Raw genomic sequence first — 20,823 nt, 5'->3', positions numbered from 1 at the left:
AGTTTCTCAATCAGAAGGCAAAATGATACCAGATGGAAATACAGATCTATTCAAAGGAATAAAGAGTACCAGCAATTATAACTACATAAGTAAATTATATAAAGACGTTTCCTCATTGTTGAAATCTCTCCTAGACAATTGTTTAAAGCATAATAAGTAAGACCAGTCATGGTGGCTCGCGCCTGTAATCCCAGCAATTTGGGAGGCCAATTGGGGTGGGGGCGGATCATCTGAGGTCAGGAGTTCAAGACCAGCCTGGCCAACGTGGTGAAACCTTGTCTCTACTAAAAATACAAAAATTAGCCAGGCATGGTGGTGGGCATCTGTAATCCCAGCTACTCAGGAGCCTGAGGCAGAAATCGCTTGAACCTGGGAGGTAGAGATTGCAGTGAGCCGAGATTGGACCACTGCACTCTAGCCTGAGTGACAGAGCACAACTGTCTCAAAAAAATTTTAAAAAGCGTAAGTAATAATGTATTGTGTGTATATGTACAGGTAAAACATATGACATCAGCACAAAGGCCAGGAGAGGAGAACTAGAAGTATACTGTTGTAAGCTTCTTACACTATATGTGAAGTGATATATCACTTAAAGTTAGATAAAAATCTACAGTATAATTAGTTTGGGGAACGACATCAGCAAGATAGCAGAATGGGACTTTCCAATGCTCACCCCTCACAGAAACACCAATTTAAAGAACTATCCATGCATGAAAATACACTCACAAGAGCTAAGGAAACCAAATGAGAGATTACAGCACCTGAATGTTGCACAGAAATGAGAAAAGACGCTGTGAAGAGGATAGGAAAGAGTTTTACAAAAAGGACCCATGCCACCCTCCCTCCAACCCTGGGTAGAATGACATGGAGAAAGATACCTTCCGCATGCAGGATAGAGAGGGAGGTGAGCACCAGAATGGTACCTCGGACCCCAACACCATGCCTGCTCCAGTAAAACCCAGTGCTAGACCCCTATTGCCCAGATTTCAGGCCAGTACCCGCAGACTGAGCCTCTAAGCCCATCTAAGTAGCAGGCAGGTTCCTGCAGCCCCAGGCCCCTCACTGGATTTTGTTTCTGGGCCCGATTTCTAGGCTCGCCTCAGCAGCCCCAGGCTCTGGAACGGTTCCAATGCCAGGCCAAACACCGCAGTCAGGCTCCAGGATGGCCCCGAGGACTCAGTCCTCAGATCCATCCAGTGACAGGCAGACCCTACTGGATCTAGGCTCCAGACAAGACCCCATGGAGCTGCCTGCAGGCCTACCTTGGTGCCAGTGGACTTATTCTCTCAGACCTACCCCAGGGCTGGGTTGTCCCCAGTGGCTCCATGCTCCAGACTGTTCCCAGTGCTGGGCTGGCCTCTATAGCCCTGGGCTTCAGGCTCCCTCCAGTGTTGGGCCAGTCCCTGCAGCCCTAGTCATCAATGGGACACCCATGGACCCTAGCTCCAGACCTGCCCTAGCACCAGTTTAGCACTTGCAGCCTCAGGCTCCAGACTATTCTCAGGCTCCAGGCCTGTCCCACTGCCAGGATGGCCCCAGTGACCTGAGGCTCCAGACTGCCCACAACACCCGGCTGGCACCAGCAGCCTCAGGCTCCAGGCTGGCCCTGCAACCCCAGACTCCAGACCAGCCTTCGTAGACCTGGTTTCCAGGTCCTCCCCAGCCTCAAGCCAGAATTCACAGGACCCAGCCTCCAGCCAGCCCTTGCAGACCAGGGACCCACTCTGCCCCAGTGCCAGGCTGGGCCTACACAACCCCAGACTTCAGGCTAGTACATGCAGACCCATCCTGTAGGCCTGCTCCAGCACTAGATTGGCAGCCATTGACCCCAGTACCAGGATGGCCCTGGCAGTCCGAGCTCCAGAGCAGCTCAGTGCAGGCTGGCCCACATAACCCCAGGTTTCAGGCCCACCCCAGCACCAGGTAGACACACCTGGCCTCAGGCACCAGATTGACACTTGCTGCCTCAGGAACCAGTCTGTGTTAGCTCCAGGTTGGCCTTTGCAGTCCCAGACTCCAGGCTGGCATCCATAGACCCAGCCTCCAGGTTTTCCCAGCAACAGGCTGGCCCCCATGGTCCCAGGCTCTATGCCTGCCCTAGCACTAGGTCAGCCCCCACAAACCCCAGTCCCAAGCTGGTATGTGTGGACACAGGCTCTCAGCCTATCCAGTGCCAGGCCAGTTCTTACAAACCCATGCTCCAGCAGACCCAAGGTTCAGACCTGTCCTAGTAGACCCAGTACCAGGCTAGCCCCTGCAGACTCAGGACCCAGACCTGGCCCTACAGACTCAGAGCCAAGGTCTCTCCCAGTGGACTTGTATGCCAGGATCATCCCATTGCCTGGCTAGACCCTGCAGATTCACAGTCAAAGCCTGTATGTACCCCAGCACTAGATCAGTTCCCATAGACCTCATCAACAGGTCTACTCCAGTGAATCTAGCCTCATAGACCTAGGCACCAGGCCCGCCTGCCCAAGAACACAAGAAGCAAGGCTGCCCATGGGCCATAACAGATAGCCTGGCCAGAATCTCTGGATAGGTTGACTGGTGAAGTACTTGCCCAACCAAAGCAAGTCGGCAAAGACTCAAATCAGTCCCTTTCTGACATGAATGCATGGCCACATGAGTCAAGAACAATCAGGGACACATGACACCACCAAAAGAACAAGATAAAGCACTAGCAACTGACCCTAAAGAAATGAAGACTTACAATCCAGCAACTACACTTTTGGATATTTACTCAAAAGTCAGTTTGTTGAAGAGATGTTTGCACAGTTATCTTTATTGTAGCACTGTTCACTATAGTCATCTTAAGAAATCAACCTAAGGGTCCATCAACGAATGAATAAAGAAGATGAGGTATATATACGAATGAAATGTTATTCAATCTTTATACGGAAGGAAATACTATCATTTGTGATAATGTGGATGGGTTTGGAGAACACTATGCTAAGTGAAATAAGCCAGGCATCGCTGGGCGCTGCGGGAAAGAGAACACATCAATTGTGAGGCAATGAACTCAGTGCTGTCCTGTTAGAGCAGAAAGGGAAACCAGACCACACTCAGCTGATGCCTGTCCATGGAAGGAACATTTAAACCAACCGTAGCCAGAGGGGAATCACTGATCCCAGCAGTCTGAACTTGAGTGCCTGTAAACCTTGCCACTGGGGTCAACAGTGCTCTGGGTCTCCAGGTAAACTTGAAAGACAGTCTAGGCTATAAGGACTGCAACTCTTAGGCAAGTCCTAGTGCTGAATTACACCAAGACAGTGGACTTGGAGGGGACATACGAGACACCAGCTGGAGCACTTAAGGGAGTGCTGGCGTCACCCCTTCCCTAACCCCAAGCTACATAGCTCATGGTCCCAAGAGAGACCTCTTCCTTCCACTTGAGGAGAGGAAAGGGAAGAGTGGGGAGGACTGTATCTTATTACATCTAAAATACCAGCCCAGCAACAGCACAATAGGATACCATTCAGAGTCATGAGGCCCCTATTCCAGGCCCTAGCTCTCAGATGACATTTCTAGACACACACTAGGCCAAAATGGAACCCATTGCCTTCACAGAAAGAATCTAGTCCGGGCAGGATTAACTGGAGAGCCCTTGGGCCCTGAATAACTAGGAGTGATACCCAACTATTATACTGAGGGCCTTAGGTAAGCCTCTGAGATCTGCTGGCTTCAGATGAGACTCAGCACTTTCCCAGCTATAGTGGCAACAGAAAAGCAGAGGGAAAAGTGTCTTGCGCCTTAGGTACCAACACTGCCACAGGAGGGGAGAGCACCAAGAGGGCTCTTGGGGTCCCTCAATTCCAAGACATGACTCTTAGATGGCATTTCAGGACCTGCCATGGGCCAGAGGGGAGCCCACTGTCCTGAAGGGTGAGTCTTAGGCCAGACAGCATTCACGACAAGCTGATTTAAGAAACCTTGTGCCTTAAGGGAACATCAGCAGTAATCTGGTAGTACTCCTTGTGGCTTGGGGTGGCAGTGGCTGTGGGGTTAGGCTGCTCTCCCTTTGGAAAGGGGAAGGAAAAGTGAGAAGGACTGCATCATGTAGTTTGAGTGTCAGCTCAGCTGCAATACAATAGAACACCAAGTAGACTTCTAAGGGTTTTTAACTCTAGTCTCCGATTCCCAGATGGCACTTCTGGACCCACCTGGGGCTTGGGCAATGTCCCTGCCCAGAAGGGAAGGACAAAGTTCTGACTGGCTTTGGCACCTGGTGATTATAGAGCCCAAGGGCCTTGAGTGAACATAGGCAGTAGTCAGGGAGTGGTTGCAGCTGGCCTTGGAGGACACCCAGTGCTGTGCTGGCTTCAGGTCTGACGCAGTACAGTCATACTGGTAGTGGCCACAGAGGTGCTTGTGTCACACCACCCTCAGCTTTAGCTGGCTCAGAAGAGAAATGGAGACTCTGTATGTTTGGGAGAAAGTTAAGGGAAGAGAACAAGAGTCTCTGCCCAGAAAACCAGAGAATTCTGGATCTTGTCCAAGACCATCAAGGCGGTACCTCTACAAATCTTCAAGAATGACAGTGTTACTAGGCTTGGGTTACCCCCTCAGGCAGGTACAGCTTAGGTCAATATACCAAAGTCCTTTCAAATATCTGGAAAGTCTTCCCAATAAGGACAGCTACAAATAACCCCAGACAGTGAAGATTACAGTAAGTCCCTAACCCTTCAATGCCCAGACACTAAAGAACATTTACTAGCATCAATATTATCCAGGAAAACATGACCTCACCAAATAAACTAAATAAACCAACAGAGACTAATCCTAAAGAAACAGAGACATGTGACCTTTCAGACAGAAAATTCAAAATAACTGTGTTGAGGAAATTTAAATAAATTCAAGATAACACAGAAGGAATTCAGAATTCTATGAGATAAATGTACCTAAGAGATTGAATTAATTAAAAAGAATTAAGCAGAAATTCTGGAGCTGAAACTTGCAATTGGCATACTGAGGAATTCCAAGTCTTTTAATAGCAGAACTGATCAAGCAGAAGAAAGAATTAATGAGCTTGAAGACAGGCTATTTGAAAATACACAGTCAGAGGAGACCAAAGGAAAAAGAACAGAAAACAATAAAGCACAACTATAGGATCTAGAAAACAGCCTCAAAAGAGTAGATCTAAGACTCATTGGCCTTAAAGAGGAGGTACAGAATGAATTAGGGGTAGAAAGTTTATTCAAATGGATAACAGAAAACTTCCCAAACCTAGAGAAAGATATCAATATCCAAGTGCAAGAAAGTTATTAAACATGAAACAAATTTAACCCAAAGAATACTGCAACAAGACATTTAATAATCAAACTCCCAAAGGTCAAAGATAAAGATCCTAAAAGCACCAGAGAAAATAAATAAAGAAATAACATACAATAAAGCTCCAATAACTGCCAGCTGACTTTTCAGTGGAAACCTTACAGACCTTACAGGAGGGAGTGGCATGACATATTTAAAGTGCTGAAAAAAACAAACACTTTTACCCTAGAATAGTATATCCAGCAAAAACATCCTCCAAACATGAAGGAGAAATAAGGACTTTCCCAGATAAACAAACCTGATAGATTTCATCAATGCCAGACCTGTCCTACAAGAAATGCTAAAAGGAATACTGCAACCAGAAATAAAATAAAATATCAACGAACAATAAATAATCACCCGAAGGTACACAACTCACTGGTAATAGTATGTACACTGAGAAATACAGAATATTATAACACTGAAAGTGTACTGTGTAATCTTCTGTTATCCTAAGTAGAAAGACTAAATGATGAACCAACCAAAAATAATAACTATGACAACTTTTCAAGACAGTTAAGATTTATAAGATATAAATAGAAATAACAAAAATTTTAAAAGGAGGGGGATGAAGTTAAGGCATAGACTTTTATTAGTGTTTTTTTTGCTTGTTTATGCAAATAGTGCTAAGTTGTTATCAGGTTAAAATAATGGGTTATAAGATAGTATTTGAAAGCATCATGGTAACCTCAAATCAAAAAACATCCAATGGATATACAGAAATAAAAAGCAAGAAACTAAATCATATCACCAGAGAAAATCACCTCTACTAGAGGAAGACAGTAAGAAAAAAATGAAGATTACAAAGGAACCAGAAAACAAATAATAAAATGGCAAGAGTACATTCTTACTTATCAATAACAACATTGAATGTAAATGGACTAAACTCTCCAATCAAAAAACAGACTGGCCAAATGGATGAAGAAACAAGACCCACTGATCTGTTGCCTACAAGAAACACACTTCACCTATGAAGACACGCATAGACTGAAAACAAAAGGTTGGAAAAAGATAATCCATGCCAATGGAAACCAAAAGAGAGCAGGAGTAGCTATACTTATATTAGACAAAACATATTTCAAGAAAAAAACTACCATAAGAGACAAAGAAGGTCACTATGTAATGATAATGGGGTCAATTTAGCAAGAGGACATAATTTTAAATATATATGCACCTAACACTGGAGCACCCAGATATATAAAGGAAATATTCCTAGAGCTAAAGAAAGAGATTGGCTTCAATACAGTAATAGCTGGAGATTTCAACACCCCACTTTCAGTATTGGACAGATCTTCCAGACAGAAAATCAATAAAGAAACACCATACTTAATCTGCACTATAGAACAAATGGATCTAATAGACATTTACAGAATGTTGCATCCAATGGCTGCAGAGTACACATTCTTTTCCTCAGCACATGGATCATTCTGAAGGATAGACCATATGTTAGATCACAAAACAAGTCTTAAAACATTCAAAGAAACTGCAATCATATCAAGCATCTTCTCTGACCACAATAGAATGTAACTAGAAAACAAGAGGAATTTTGGAAACAATGCAAACACATGGAAATTAAACAATGCATTCCTGAATGACCAGTGTGTCAATTAAGAAATTAAGAAGGAAAATGAAAAATTTCTTGAAACAAATGACAATCAAAACACGACATACAAAAACCTATGGGATACAGCAACTAAAAAAGGTAAGTTTATAGCTATAACTGCCTACATCTAAAAAGAGGAAAAACTTCAAATAAACAATTTTTTTTTTTTTTTTTTGAGACAGAGTCTCACTTTGTCACCCACGCTGGAGTGCAGTGGTGTGATCTTGGCTCACTGAAATCTCCACCTCCCAGGTTCAAATGATTCTCCTGCCTCAGCCTCCTGAGTAGATGGGATTACAGGTGTGTGCCACCATGCCTAGCTAATTTTTGTATTTTTAGTAGAAATGGGGTTTCGCCACACTGGCCAGGCTGGTCTCGAACTCTGGGCCTCAGGTGACCCACCCTTCTTGACCTCCCAAAATGCTGGGATTACAGTCATGAGCCATCGTGCCTGGCTTACAACGCATCTTAAAGAGCTAGAAAAACAACAGCAAACCAAACCCCAAAGTAATAGAAGAAAAGAAATAAAGATTAGAGCAGAAATAAATGAAATTGAAAACATACATAAAAGTTCAATGAAACAAAAAGTTCATTTTTTGAAAAAGTTAAACAAAATTGACAAAACTTCAGCCAGACTAAGAAAAACAGAGAGGGGCCTGGCGTGGGGGCTTATGCCTGTAATCCCAGCACTTTGGAATTACAGGCGTAATTTGGAAGGCCAAGGCAGGCAGATCATGAGGTCAGGAGTTTGAGACCAGCCTGGCCAATATGGTGAATCTCTGTCTCTACTAAAAATACAAAAATTAGCAGGGCACGGTGGTACATGCCTGTAATCCCAGCTACTCAGGAGGCTGAGGCAGGAGAATTGCTTGAACTGGGACCCGGGAGGCGGAGGTTGTGGTGAGCCAAGATCACGCCATTGCACTCCAGCCTGGGCGACAAGAGTGAAACTCTGTCTCCAAAAAAAAAAAAAAAAAAAAAAAAGATTCAAATAAAATCAGAAATGAAAAAAAGGATATCACAACTGCTACTACAGAAAGTCAAAAGATAATTAGTGACTACTATTAACAAGTATATGCCAATCAACTGGAAAATCTAGAAGAAATGGACAAATTCCAGATACATAAAACCTACCAAGATTAAATTAGGAAAATCCAAAACCTGGATGGACCAATAAATAAGTAACGAGATCAAAGCCATAATGAAAAGTCTCTCAGTAAAGAAAACCTAGGACCCAATGGCTTCACTATTGAATTCTACCAATATACCAATCCTCCTCAAACTATTCTGGAAAATAGAGGAGGGCAGAATACTTTCAAATTCATCCTATGAGGCCACTATTACCCTGATACTAAAACCAGACAAAGACAAAGCACCACCACCACAAAGCAAAACTACAGGTCAATATCTCTGATAAACATTGATGCAAAAATCCTCAACAAAGTATTAGCAAACTGAATTCAACAACACATTAAAAAGATGATTCATCATGACCAAGTGAGATTTATCCCAGAAGATGCAAGGATAATTTAACATATGCAAATAAATCAATGTGACACATCACATGAACAGAAACAGAATGAAGGACAAAATCCATATGATCATTTCAATTGATGCTGAAAAAGCATTTGACAACATTCAACATTCTTTCATGATGAAAACCCTAAAAAAACTTGAGTGCAGAAGAACATACCCCAAACAATAAAATCCATATACCACAGACACAGCTAATATCGTACTGAATAGAGAAAAACTGTAAGCCTTTCTTCTAAGATCTGGAGCACAACAATGATGACCACTGTCACCACTGTTATTCACCATAGTACTGAATGCCCTAGTTAGAGCAATCAGAAAAGAGAAATATACAAAGGACATCCAAATTGGAAATAATTCAAATTATCCCTATTTGCTGATGATATAATCTTATATTTGAGAAAACATCTCCAAGACCACCAAAAAGCTATTAGAACTGATAAATTAAGTTGCAGGATACAAAATCAACATACAAAAATCAGTAGCATTTCCATATGCCAATATCAAACAATCTGAAAAAGAAATTAGGAAGTGGTACCATTTACATTAGTCACATATAAAATCAAATACCTAGGAATTAGCCAAAGAAGTGAAAGATCTCTATAATGAAAACTCTAAAACACTGATGAAATTACAGAAGACATCAAAAAATGGAAAAATATTCCATGTTCATGGATTAGGAGAATAAATTTTGTTAAAATGTCCATGCAACCCAAAGCAATCTACACAGATTCAACACAATCCCTATTGAAATACCAATGACATTCTTTATAGAAATAGATAAAAACGATCCTAAAATTTATATGGAACCACAAAAGACCCAGAATAGCCATACCTTTCTTAAACAAAAACTGGAGGAATCACATTACCCGACTTCAAATTAGACTACAGAGTTACAGTAACAAAAACAGCATGGTACTAGTATAAAAACAGACACATAGACCAATGGAACAGAACAGAGAACCCAGAAACAAATATACATGGCTACAGTGAACTCATTTTTGACAAAGGTGCCAAGAACATACACTGGAGAAAAATAGTCTATTCAATAAATGGTGCTGGGAAAACTGGACATCTATATGCAAAAGAATGATACTAGACCCCTATCTCTTGCCATATACAAAACTCAAATCAAAACGGATTAAAGACTTAAATTTAGCTATCTCAAACTATGAAACTATTGCATGAAAACATTGGGGGAAACTCCAGGACTTTGGTCTGGGCAAATGTTTCTTGAGCAATACCCAACAAAGCACAGGCAACCAAAGCAAACATGGACAAATGGGATCACATCAAGTTAAAAAGCTTCTGCACAGCAAAGGAAATAATCAACAAAGTGAATAGACAACCTACAGAATGGTAGAAAATATTTGTAAACTACCCCCTCAACAAGAGATTAATAATCAGAATATACAAGAAGCTCAAACAACTCTATAGGAAAAAAATCTAATAATCCAATAAAAATGAGCAAAAGATTTGAATAGACATTTCTCAAAAGAATACCTACAAATGACAAACAGGCATATGAAAAGATGCTCAACATCATGGATCATCAGAGAAATGTAAATCAAAACTACAATGAAATACCATCTCACCTCAGTTAGAATGGCTTATATTCAAAGACAAACAATATCAAATGCTGGTGAGGATGTGGAAAAAAGGAAACCATTGTACACTGTTGGCAGGAATGTAAATTAGTACAAACAATGTGGAGAACAGTTTGGAGGTTCCTCAAAAAACTAAAAATTTAGCTATCACATGACCCAGCAATCCCACTGCCAGCTATATACCCAAAAGAAATGAAATCAGTATATCAAAAAGATATCTGCACTCCTATATTTGTTGCAGTACTGTTTACAGTAGCTAAGATTTGGGAACAACCTAAATGTCCATCAAAAGATGAATGAATAAAGAAAATGTAGTACATTTACACAACAGAGTACTATTCAGCCATAAAATCGAGTAAGATCTCATTTGTGGCAACATAGATGAAACTGGAGATTATGTTAAGTGAAACGAGGCAGGCACAAAAAGACAAACATCACATGTTCTCACTTATTTGTGGGATCTAAAAATCAAAACAATTGAACTCATGGTAGAAGGATGGGTACTAGAGGCTAGAAAGGGTAGCGGGGGGTTTGGGGGGAAGTGGGAATCATTAACGGGTACACAAAAACAAAGAATAAGACCTACTATTTGGTAGCACGACAGGATGACTATAGTCAATAATAACGTAATTGTATATTTTAAAATAACTTGAATAATGTAATTGGGTTGTTTGTAACTCAAAGGAAAAATGCCTGAAGGGATGAATTATATAATCTCATTCTCCATGGGGGACTTATTTCACATTGCATGTCTGTATCAAAGCATCTCATATACCCCATAAATATATATATCTACTAAGTACCCACAAAAATTTTAAAATAATAAAAAAGAATATCAGAATAATATGGTAATGGTGGTGTGTAAATGACTTATATCTTTAGAATGGAGGTTAAAACACAAAATTATTAATAACAGTTACAATTATTTGTTCAGGAATACACAATATAAAAAGATGTAAGTTGTGACACCCAAAACGTAACATGTGAGGAGGGAGAATAAAGTATAGAGTTTTTGTATGCAATCAAAGTATCAGCTTAAAGTAGCTGTTATATGATGCTTTATGCATGCTTCATGTAACTACAAAGCAAAAACATAGTAGACACATAAAAGATAAAAATAAATCAAAGTATACCACTACAGAAAATTATCTAATTACAAGGAAGACAGCAAGAGAAGAGACACAGAAAAAAAACCTACAAAGCAACCAGAAAATAATTAACAAATCGGCAGTAGTCTTTATCAATAACTACATTGAATATAAATGGATTAATCAAAAGATCAAGTGGCTAAATGGATTATTTTTAAAAAGACCCAACTATGTGCTGCCTACAAGAGACTAACTTCCCGTTTGAAGAAACATATCAACTGAAAGTGAAGGGATGTAAAAATATATTCCAGGCAACTGGAGACCCAAAGTATACCTAGATAATTAGGCATTCAGTTAAAACTGCAATAAGAGACAAAGGAGATTATATGATAAAGGGGTCAGTTCATCAAGAGGATGTCATAAATGCAAATACATATGCATCCAACATCAGAGCACCTGAACACATAAAGCAAATATTGATAGATTTGAAGGGATAGACTGCAATACAATAATAGTGGGAGATTTCAGTACTCCACTTTCAGCAATAAACAGACCATTCAGACAGAAAATCAGTAAGAAAATATTCAACTTAAATTATGCTTGAGACCAAATGGACCTAACAGACTTAAAGAGAACATTCCATTTAATAGCAGAATACACATTCAAGTGCAGATAGAACATGCTCCAGGATGGGTCATGAGTTAAGCCACAAAACAAGTCTTCACAAATTTAAAATTAAAATTATAATCTTTTCTAACCTCAATAGGATGAAACTAAAAATCAGTAATAGAAGGAATTTCAGAAACTTTACAAATACAATAAAATTAAACATACTCCTAACAATCCATGGGCCAAAGAAGATATTAAAAGGAAAATGTTAAAATATCTTGAGGCAAACAGAAATGGAAACATACTAAAATTTATGCAAAGCAAGAAAAGCAATTCTAACAGGAAAGTTTATAGAATGATTCATACGCTGAGGAGACAAATGTGTATTCTGTAGCTGTTGAATGAAATGTTCTGTAAATATCTATTAAGTCCATTTGTTCTATAGTGCAGATTAAATACGGTGTTTGATTTTCTGTCTGAAAGATATATCCATTGCTGAAAGTGGGATGTTGAAGGCTCTAGCTATTATTGTGTTAGAGCTTACTTCTCTCCTTAGCTCTAAAATTTGCTGTATTTATCTAGGTGCCCCAGTGTTGTTGCATATATACTTATTTTTGAGATGGAGTCTCACTCTGTTGCCCAGGCTGGAGTGCAGTGGCACTATCTTGGCTCACTGCAACCTCTGCCTCCTGGGTTCAAGCAATTCTCCTACCTCAGCCTCCAGAGTAGCTGGGATTACAGGTGCCCACCACCACACGGGGCTAATTTTTATATTTTTAGCAGAGATGGGGTTTCACCATGTCAACCAGGCTGGTCTCAAAACTTCTGATCTCCAGTGATCTGCCCACCTCAGCCTCCCAAAGTGCTGGGATTACAGGTGTGAGCTACTGCACCCAGCTGCATATATATTTTAAATTGTTATATCCTTTTGCTGAATTGACTCCTTTATCATTTAGGTTTTTGTTTTTTGTTTTTTGGGTTTTTTTTGGATACAGGGTCTCACCCTTTCACCCAGGCTGGAGTACAGTGGCATGATCACAGCTCACTACAGCCTCAACCTCCCAGGCTCAGGTGATTCTCCTATCTCAGCCTCCCAAGTAGCTGAGACTACAGGCGTGTGCCACCACACGCAGCTAACTTTTTGTAGAGACAGGGTTTCACCATCTAGCCGAGTCTGGTCTCAAACTCCTGGACTCAAGTGATCCACTTCCCAAAGTGCTAGCATTACAGGAGTGAGCCACTCCACCCAGCCAACCCCTTTATCATTGTATAGTGAGCTTCTTTGTCTCTATAGTTTTTGTCTTGAAAACTATTTTGTCTGATATAACTACTCCTGCTCTTTTGTGGTTTCCATTGCCATGGAATATCTTTTTCCATTCCTCCATTTTCAGCCTGTATGTGTCCTTATAGGTGAAGTGTTTTTCTCATAGGCAACAGGTCATTGGGGTTTTTTGTTTTTTTTTAATCTATTCAACCTATATCTTTTGATTGTTTAGTCCATTTATATGCAATGTTATTATTGATAAGGACTTACTCCTGCTGTTTTGTTATTTGGTTTCTGGTTGTTTTCCTTCTTTCCTGTTGTTCTTTTAGTGAAGGTGATTTTCTCTGATGGGATGTTTTAATTTCTTGCTTTTTATTTTTTGTGTATCTGTTGTTTTTTGATTTGAGGTTATCATGAGGCTTGCGAATATTTTATATAACCCACTTTTTAAACTGATAACAATCTAACCCTGATTGCATAATCAAACTCAATCAAAATCAAAAGAAGCAAAAAGAAAACTCTACACCTTAACTTTGTCCCCACTCTTTTTAACTTTTTGTTGTTTCTGCTTATATCTTATTATACTATCTATGTCTTGAAAAGTTGTAGTTATTTTTAGTTGGTTCATCTTTTCATATTTCTATTCAGGATACAAATACTTTATATACCATAATTATAGTATTACAGTAGTCTGTTTTTCTGTGTACTTGTTAACACTGAATCTTTTTTACCTTTGGATGATTTCTTATTGCTCATTAACATCCTCTTCTAATTGAAGTACTCCCTTTAGCATTTCTTATAGGACATACCTGGTTTTGATGAAATCCTTCAGCTTTTGTCTGGGGAAGTCTTTATTTCTCCATGTTTAGAGGATAGTTTCACCAGATATACTAGAGTAAAAGATTTTCCTTCAGTATTTTAAGTATGTCATGCCACTCTCTCCTGGCCTGTAAGGTTTCCACTGAAAAGTCAGATGTAGTGGAGCTCCATTGTATGTTGTTTATTTTCTCTTGCTGCTTTTGGGATCCTTTCTTCATCCTTGACCTCTGGGAATTTGATTATTAAATGTCTTGAGGTAGTCTTCTTTGGGTTAAAACTTAATGTTTTATAATGTTCTATAAATCTGCTTGAATACTGATATATTTCTCTAGGTTTGGGAAGTCACTTATTATCCCCTTTGAATAAGCTTTCTACCACAATCTCTCTACCTCCTCTTTAAAGCCAACAACTCAGATCTGGCCAGCTTACAGCTGTTTTCTAGATTTTGTAGGCAGGTTTCATTGTCGTTCACTCTTTGTCTCCTCTGTATTTTCAAATAGCTCATCTTCAAGCTCACTAATTCTTCTGCTGGATCAATTCTGCTGTTGAGAGACTCTGGGCCAGGCATGGTGGCTCACACCTGTAATCCCAGCAATTTGGGAGGCCAAGGCACGTGGATCCCTTCAGCCCAAAAGTTTGAAGCCAGCCTGGGCAACACAGCAAAACCCCATCTCTACTGAAAATACAAAAATTAGCCTGGTGTGGTGGCATGTGCTTGTAACCCCAGCTACTCAAGAGGCTGAGGCATGAGAATCACTTGAACCTGGGAGGCAGAGGTTGCAATGAGCTGAGATCGTGCCACTGCACTCCAGCCTGGGTGACAGAGTGAGACACAATGTCAAAAAACAAACAAAAACACTGATACATTCTTCAGTACGTCAATTATATTTCCAACTCCAGAATTTCTGCTTTTTAATTATTTCAATCTGTTATATATGATAGAATTCTGAATTTCTTCTGTGTTATCTTAAATTCTGCCAAGTTTCCTCAACACAGCTATTCTGAATTATTCATTTGAAAGGTCACATATCGGTTTTTCCAGGATTGGTCTCTGGTGCCTTAGCTTATTTGGTGAGGTCATGTTTTCCTGGATAGTCTTGATGTTTGTGGATGTTTGTTGGTATCTGGGCATCGAAGAGTTAGGTATTAATATAGTTTGGCTGTGTCCCCAGCCAAACATCACTTTGAATTCTAGCTCCCATAATTCCCATGGGTCATGAAAGGGACCTGGTGGGAGGTAATTGAATCATGGGACTTGGTCTTACCCACGCTGTTCTCATGATAGTGAATAAGTCTGATGAGATCTTACGGTTTTATAAAGGGGAGTTCCCCTGCACATGTTCTTTTGCTTGTTGCCATGTAAATATGTGCGTTCAATCTGCCTCCACATTTCACCACGATTGTGAGGCCTCCCCAGCTATGGAGAACTTTGAGTCCATTCAGCCTCTTTTTCTTTATAAATTATCCAGTCTCAAATATGTCTATTAGCAGCATGAGAACAGACTAAGAGTAAGTTGGTACCAGTTTTGAACCCCCAAAATCAGACAGGTCTCAGTTAATTTAGAAAGTTTATTTTGCCAAAGTTGAGGACATGCACCCATGACCACTTCAGGAGCTCCGGGTGATATGTGCCCAAGGTGGTCAGAGCACAGCTTGGCTTCATACATTTTAGGAAGACATGAGACATCAACCAGCATATGTAAGATAAACATTGGTTCTGTCCAGAAAGGCAGGACAACTCAAAGCAAAAGCTGGACCTGGAAGCAAGGAGGGGGCTTCCAGGTCACAGGTATAAGAGACAAAGGGTTGCATTCTTTTGAGTTACTGATTAGCCTCTCCAAAGGAGGCAAACAGAGGTGCATCTATCTCAGTGAGCAGAGTCGGGGGACTTTGAATAGAATGGAAGGCAGGTTTGCCCTAAGCAGTTCCAGCTTGACTTTTCCCTTTAGCTTAGTGATTTGGGGGCCTGAAGATTTATTTTTGCTTCACATGATACAGTGAAGTGCTGCTGTAAAGATACCTGGAAATATGCTGAAGTTGCTTATCAGCTTGGGGAGATTTGGGGCTGAGACAATGGGGTTTTTTGGGTTTTTTTGTTTTTGTTTTTGTTTTTTTTTGAGACGGAGTCTCGCTCTGTCCTCCAGGCTGGAGTGCAGTAGCCTGCCACCTTGCCTGGCTAGTTTTTTTATTTTTTAGTAGAGATGGGGTTTCACCGTGTTAGCCAGGATGGTCTCAATCTCCTGACCTCGTGATCCGCCCGTCTCGGCCTCCCAAAGTGCTGGGATTACAGGCTTGAGCCACCGCGCCTGGCCGACAATGGGGTTTTCTAAATAGACAATCATGTCATCTGCAAACAGGGACAATTTGACTACTTCTTTTCTTATTTGAATACCCTTTATTTCTTTCTCTTGCCTGATTTCCCTGGCCAGAACTTCCAACACTATGTTGAATAGGAGTGGTGAGAGAGGGCATCCCTGTCTTGTGCCAGTTTTTAAGGGGAATGCTTCCAGTTTTTGCCCATTCAGTATGATATTGGCTGTGGGTTTGTCATAAATAGCTATTATTTTGAGATACGTTCTATCAATACCGAATTTATTGAGTTTTTAGCATGAAGGGCTGTTGAATTTTGTCAAAGGCCTTTTGTGCATCTATTGAGATAATCATGTGGTTTTTGTCTTTGGTTCTGTTTATATGCTGGATTACGTTTATTGATTTGCATATGTTGAACCAGCCTTGTATCCCAGGGATGAAGCCCACTTGATCATGGTAGATAAGTTTTTTGACGTGCTGCTGGATTTGGTTTGCCAGTATTTTACTGAGGATTTTTGCATCAATGTTCATCAGGGATACTGGTCTAAAATTCTTTTTTGTGTGTGTCTCTGCCAGCCTTTGGTATTAGGATAATGTTGGCCTCAAAAAATGAGTTAGGGAGGATTCCCTCTTTTCTATTGATTGGAATAGTTTCAGAAAGAATGGTACCAGCTCCTCCTTGTACCTCTGGTAGAATTCAGCTGTGAATCCGTCTGGTCCTGGACTTTTTTTGGTTGGTAGGCTATTAATTATTGCCTCAATTTCAGAGCCTGCTATTGGTCTATTCAGGGATTCAACTTCTTCCTGGTTTAGTCTTGGGAGAGTATATATGTCCAGGAATTTATCCATTTCTTTTAGGTTTTCTAGTTTATTTGCATAGAGGTGTTTATAGTATTCTTTGATGGTAGTTTGTATTTCTGTGGGGTTGGTGGTGATATCCCCTTTATCATTTTTTATTGCGTCTATTTGATTCTTCTCTCTTTTCTTCTGTATTAGTCTTGCTAGCAGTCTATCAATTTTGATCTTTTCAAAAAACCAGCTCCTGGATTCACTGATATTTTTGGAGGGTTTTTTGTGTCTCTATCTCCTTTAGTTCTGCTCTGATCTTAGTTATTTCTTGCCTTCTGCTAAGGATACAAAATCAATGTGCAAAAATTACAAGCATTCTTATACACCAACAGCAGAGAGCCAAATCATGAATGAACTCCCATTCATAATTGCTTCAAAGAGAATAAAATACCTAGGAATTCAACTTACAAGGGATATGTGAAGGACCTCTTCAAGGAGAACTACAAACCACTACTCAATGAAATAAAAGAGGACACAAACGAATGGAAGAACATTCCATGCTCATGGATAGGAAGAATCAATATTGTGAAAATGGCCATACTGCACAAGGTAATTTATAGATTCAATGCCATCCCCATTAAGCTACCAATGACTTTCTTCACAGAATTGGAAAAAAATACTTTAAAATTCATATGGAACCAAAAAAGAGCCCGCATTGCCAAGACAATCCTAAGTCAAAAGAATAAAGCTGGAGGCATCATGCTACCTGACTTCAAACTATACTACAAGGCTACAGTAACCAAAACAGCATGGTACTGGTACCAAAACAGAGATATAGACCAATGGAACAGAACAGAATCCTCAGAAATAATAGCACACATCTACAACCACCTGATCTTTAACAAACCTGACAAAAACAAGAAATGGGGAAAGGATTCCCTATTTAATAAATGGTGCTGGAAAAACTGGCTAGCCACAAGTAGAAAGCTGAAACTGGATCCCTTCCTTACTCCTTATACAAAAACTAATTCAAGATGGATTAGAGACTTAAATGTTAGACCTAAAACCATAAAATCCCTAGAAGAAAACCTAGGCAATACCATTCAGGACATAGGCATGGGCAAGGACTTCATGTCTAAAGCACCAAAAGCAACGGCAACAAAAGCCAAAATTGACAAATGGGATCTAATTAAACTAAAGAGCTTCTGCACAGCAAAAGAAACTACCATCAGAGTGAACAGGCAACCTACAGAATGGGAGAACATTTTTTCAATCTACTCATCTGACAAAGGGCTAATATCCAGAACCTACAAAGAACTCAATCAAATTTACAAGAAAAAAACAAACAACCCCATCAAAAAGTGGGCAAAGGATATGAACAGACACTTCTCAAAAGAAGACATTTATGCAGCCAACAGACACATGAAAAAATGCTCATCATCACTAGCTATCAGATAAATGCAAATCAAAACCACAATGAGATACCATCTCACACCAGTTAGAATGGCAATCATTAAAAAGTCAGGAAACAACAGGTGCTGGAGAAGATGTGGAGAAATAGGAACACTTTTACACTGTTGGTGGGACTATAAACTAGTTCAACCATTGTGGAAGATGGTGTGGCGATTCCTCAAGGATCTAGAACTAGAAATACCATTTGACCCAGCCATCCCATAACTGGGTATATACCCAAAGGATTATAAATAATGCTACTATAAAGACACATGCACACATATGTTTATTACAGCACTATTCACAATAGCAAAGACTTGGAACCAACCCAAATGTCCATCAGTGACAGACTGGATGAAGAAAATGTGGCACATGTACACCATGGAATACTATGTAGCCATAAAAAAGGATGAGTTCGTGTCCTTTGTAGGGGTGTGGATGCAGCTGGAAACCATCATTCTCAGCAAACTATCACAAGAACAGAAAACCAAACATGGCATGTTCTCATTCACAGGTGGGAATTAAACAATGAGATCACTTGGACACAGGAGGGGGAACATCACACACCGGGGCCTCTTGTGGGGTGGGGGTAGGGGGGAGGGATAGCATTAGGAGATATACCTAATGTAAATGATGAGTTAATGGGTACAGCACACCAACATGGCACATGTGTACATATGTAACAAACCTGTACGTTGTGCACATGTACCCTAGAACATACAGTATAATAAAATAAATAATGATTAAAAATTAAAAAAAAAAGATACCTAGAAATGTGGAAGTGACTTTGGAGCTGGGTAACAGGAGTTCTATTCAAAGTCACCCCTCTGCTCACTGAGATAAATGCATATCTGATTGCCTCCTTTGGAGAGGGTAATCAGAAACTCAAAAGAATGCAACCATTTGTCTCTTATCTACCTGCGAACTGGAAGCCCTCTCCTTGCTTCAAGTTATCCTGCTTTTGCTTTGAGTTGTCCTGCCTTTCTGGACCCAACCAATGTTCATTTTGCATATATTGATTGATGTCTTATGTCTCCCTAAGATATATAAAACCAAGCTGTGCTCTGACCACCTTGGGCACATGTTGTCAGGACCTCCTGAGGCTGTGCCATGGGCATGCATCCTTGACCTTGGCAAAATAAACTCCTACATTGACTAAGACCTGTCTTAGATTTTGGGGGTTTACATTTTACTAACCACACAGGGATTCTAAGTGGAGGTGTCCCTGACCTTTGACAAATCTATCGGTACTTGGTACCAGCATGAGCTAACTTTATGGCTCAAACCAATAGGATAATTTGCTGAGCTCTAGTAGCACCACCTCTAGAGAATCCCTGATCTCCCCAAATCTGGTTGAGATCTAAGGTTCATTTTGCTGTACAACTCCTTTTTTTAAAAAAAATGTTTTACTTCCAACAAGGCAGGCAAGTTTTCCTGCTTCCATGATGATGGAAGGCAGGTAACTCCTTTATGGAGTCTGAGCTAACTTCCAGCAGGGAAGACCGAGTTGTTTTTCCTGCTTCTAGGATGGTAGAGAGCAGTCTTCAGCCTGAGACCCATCCCTAGGCAAGTAGCTGAATTGGGGTTTTGTCTTGGCTAAAGTTCAATAGCTAAGGTTCTGCCTTCTTTTTTCCACCATGGTTGCTTGGGTTTTGTTCCTAAATCAAGCCCTTTCTGGTTTGATACTTGGTACTTCTGAAATAGCAGCAATTTGTCCTAGCTGAAATATCGTAATGAGATTAAAAAGACTTTTTTTTTTTTTTTAAAGGAGTTCAATGGTTAAAGTCAGCTTAATTAAAAGCTAACATCCAGCATGTGTGCGTGTGTGTATTTAAAAGGTCTTCAGGTTTCTTTATTCTCTCGTAGGGCCTTGTTCTTGTTTTGAGCAAAAGTTTTTTTCTTCTAGTTTACTGAATTCTGTTTTCTTCATATACTTCTGCTGTCTCTTCTTTCTCTTGCACCCTCTGCTGCATGAGGGAACTAAAATAATTTATAATAACCTGGGGTTCCTTAAAGAAAATGGAGAAGGTGCTGGACTCCATCTGGGGGAGAAACCTGTTTTTCTTTACGGAACCCTAAGAGTATAAACAGACAAGTTCATCTCAGCTTTTAAGCTGCTTTTGTATTGTGTTACCTGATTAACCAAAGTAATTATTGCAACAGAGGCTACACTTGGGTTTTTTAATTAGAGTGTAATACAGACACTTAGAAATGCCTTTGTTTAAAAAATTTTAAGTGCATTGTAAGATCGTGTGGTCTAGCTGCATAATGATTCTCCCTTTTTGGAAACCCAGGATTCAGTGTGGGTTCTGCCTAAAGTTTAGAGATCTAGTTAAAAGATAAGTAGTCCCTATCTAAATATAACTGGTATCCTTTTACAATCATATGATAAATTTTTATAATTTTATGTTTGATTTGGCATCCATCTTTCATCTCCCTCTA

This window comes from Theropithecus gelada, chromosome 7a, assembly GCF_003255815.1.
Source record: "Theropithecus gelada isolate Dixy chromosome 7a, Tgel_1.0, whole genome shotgun sequence".
NCBI classification, from domain to species: Eukaryota; Metazoa; Chordata; class Mammalia; order Primates; family Cercopithecidae; genus Theropithecus; species Theropithecus gelada.
This window is presented reverse-complemented; position numbering follows the sequence as displayed.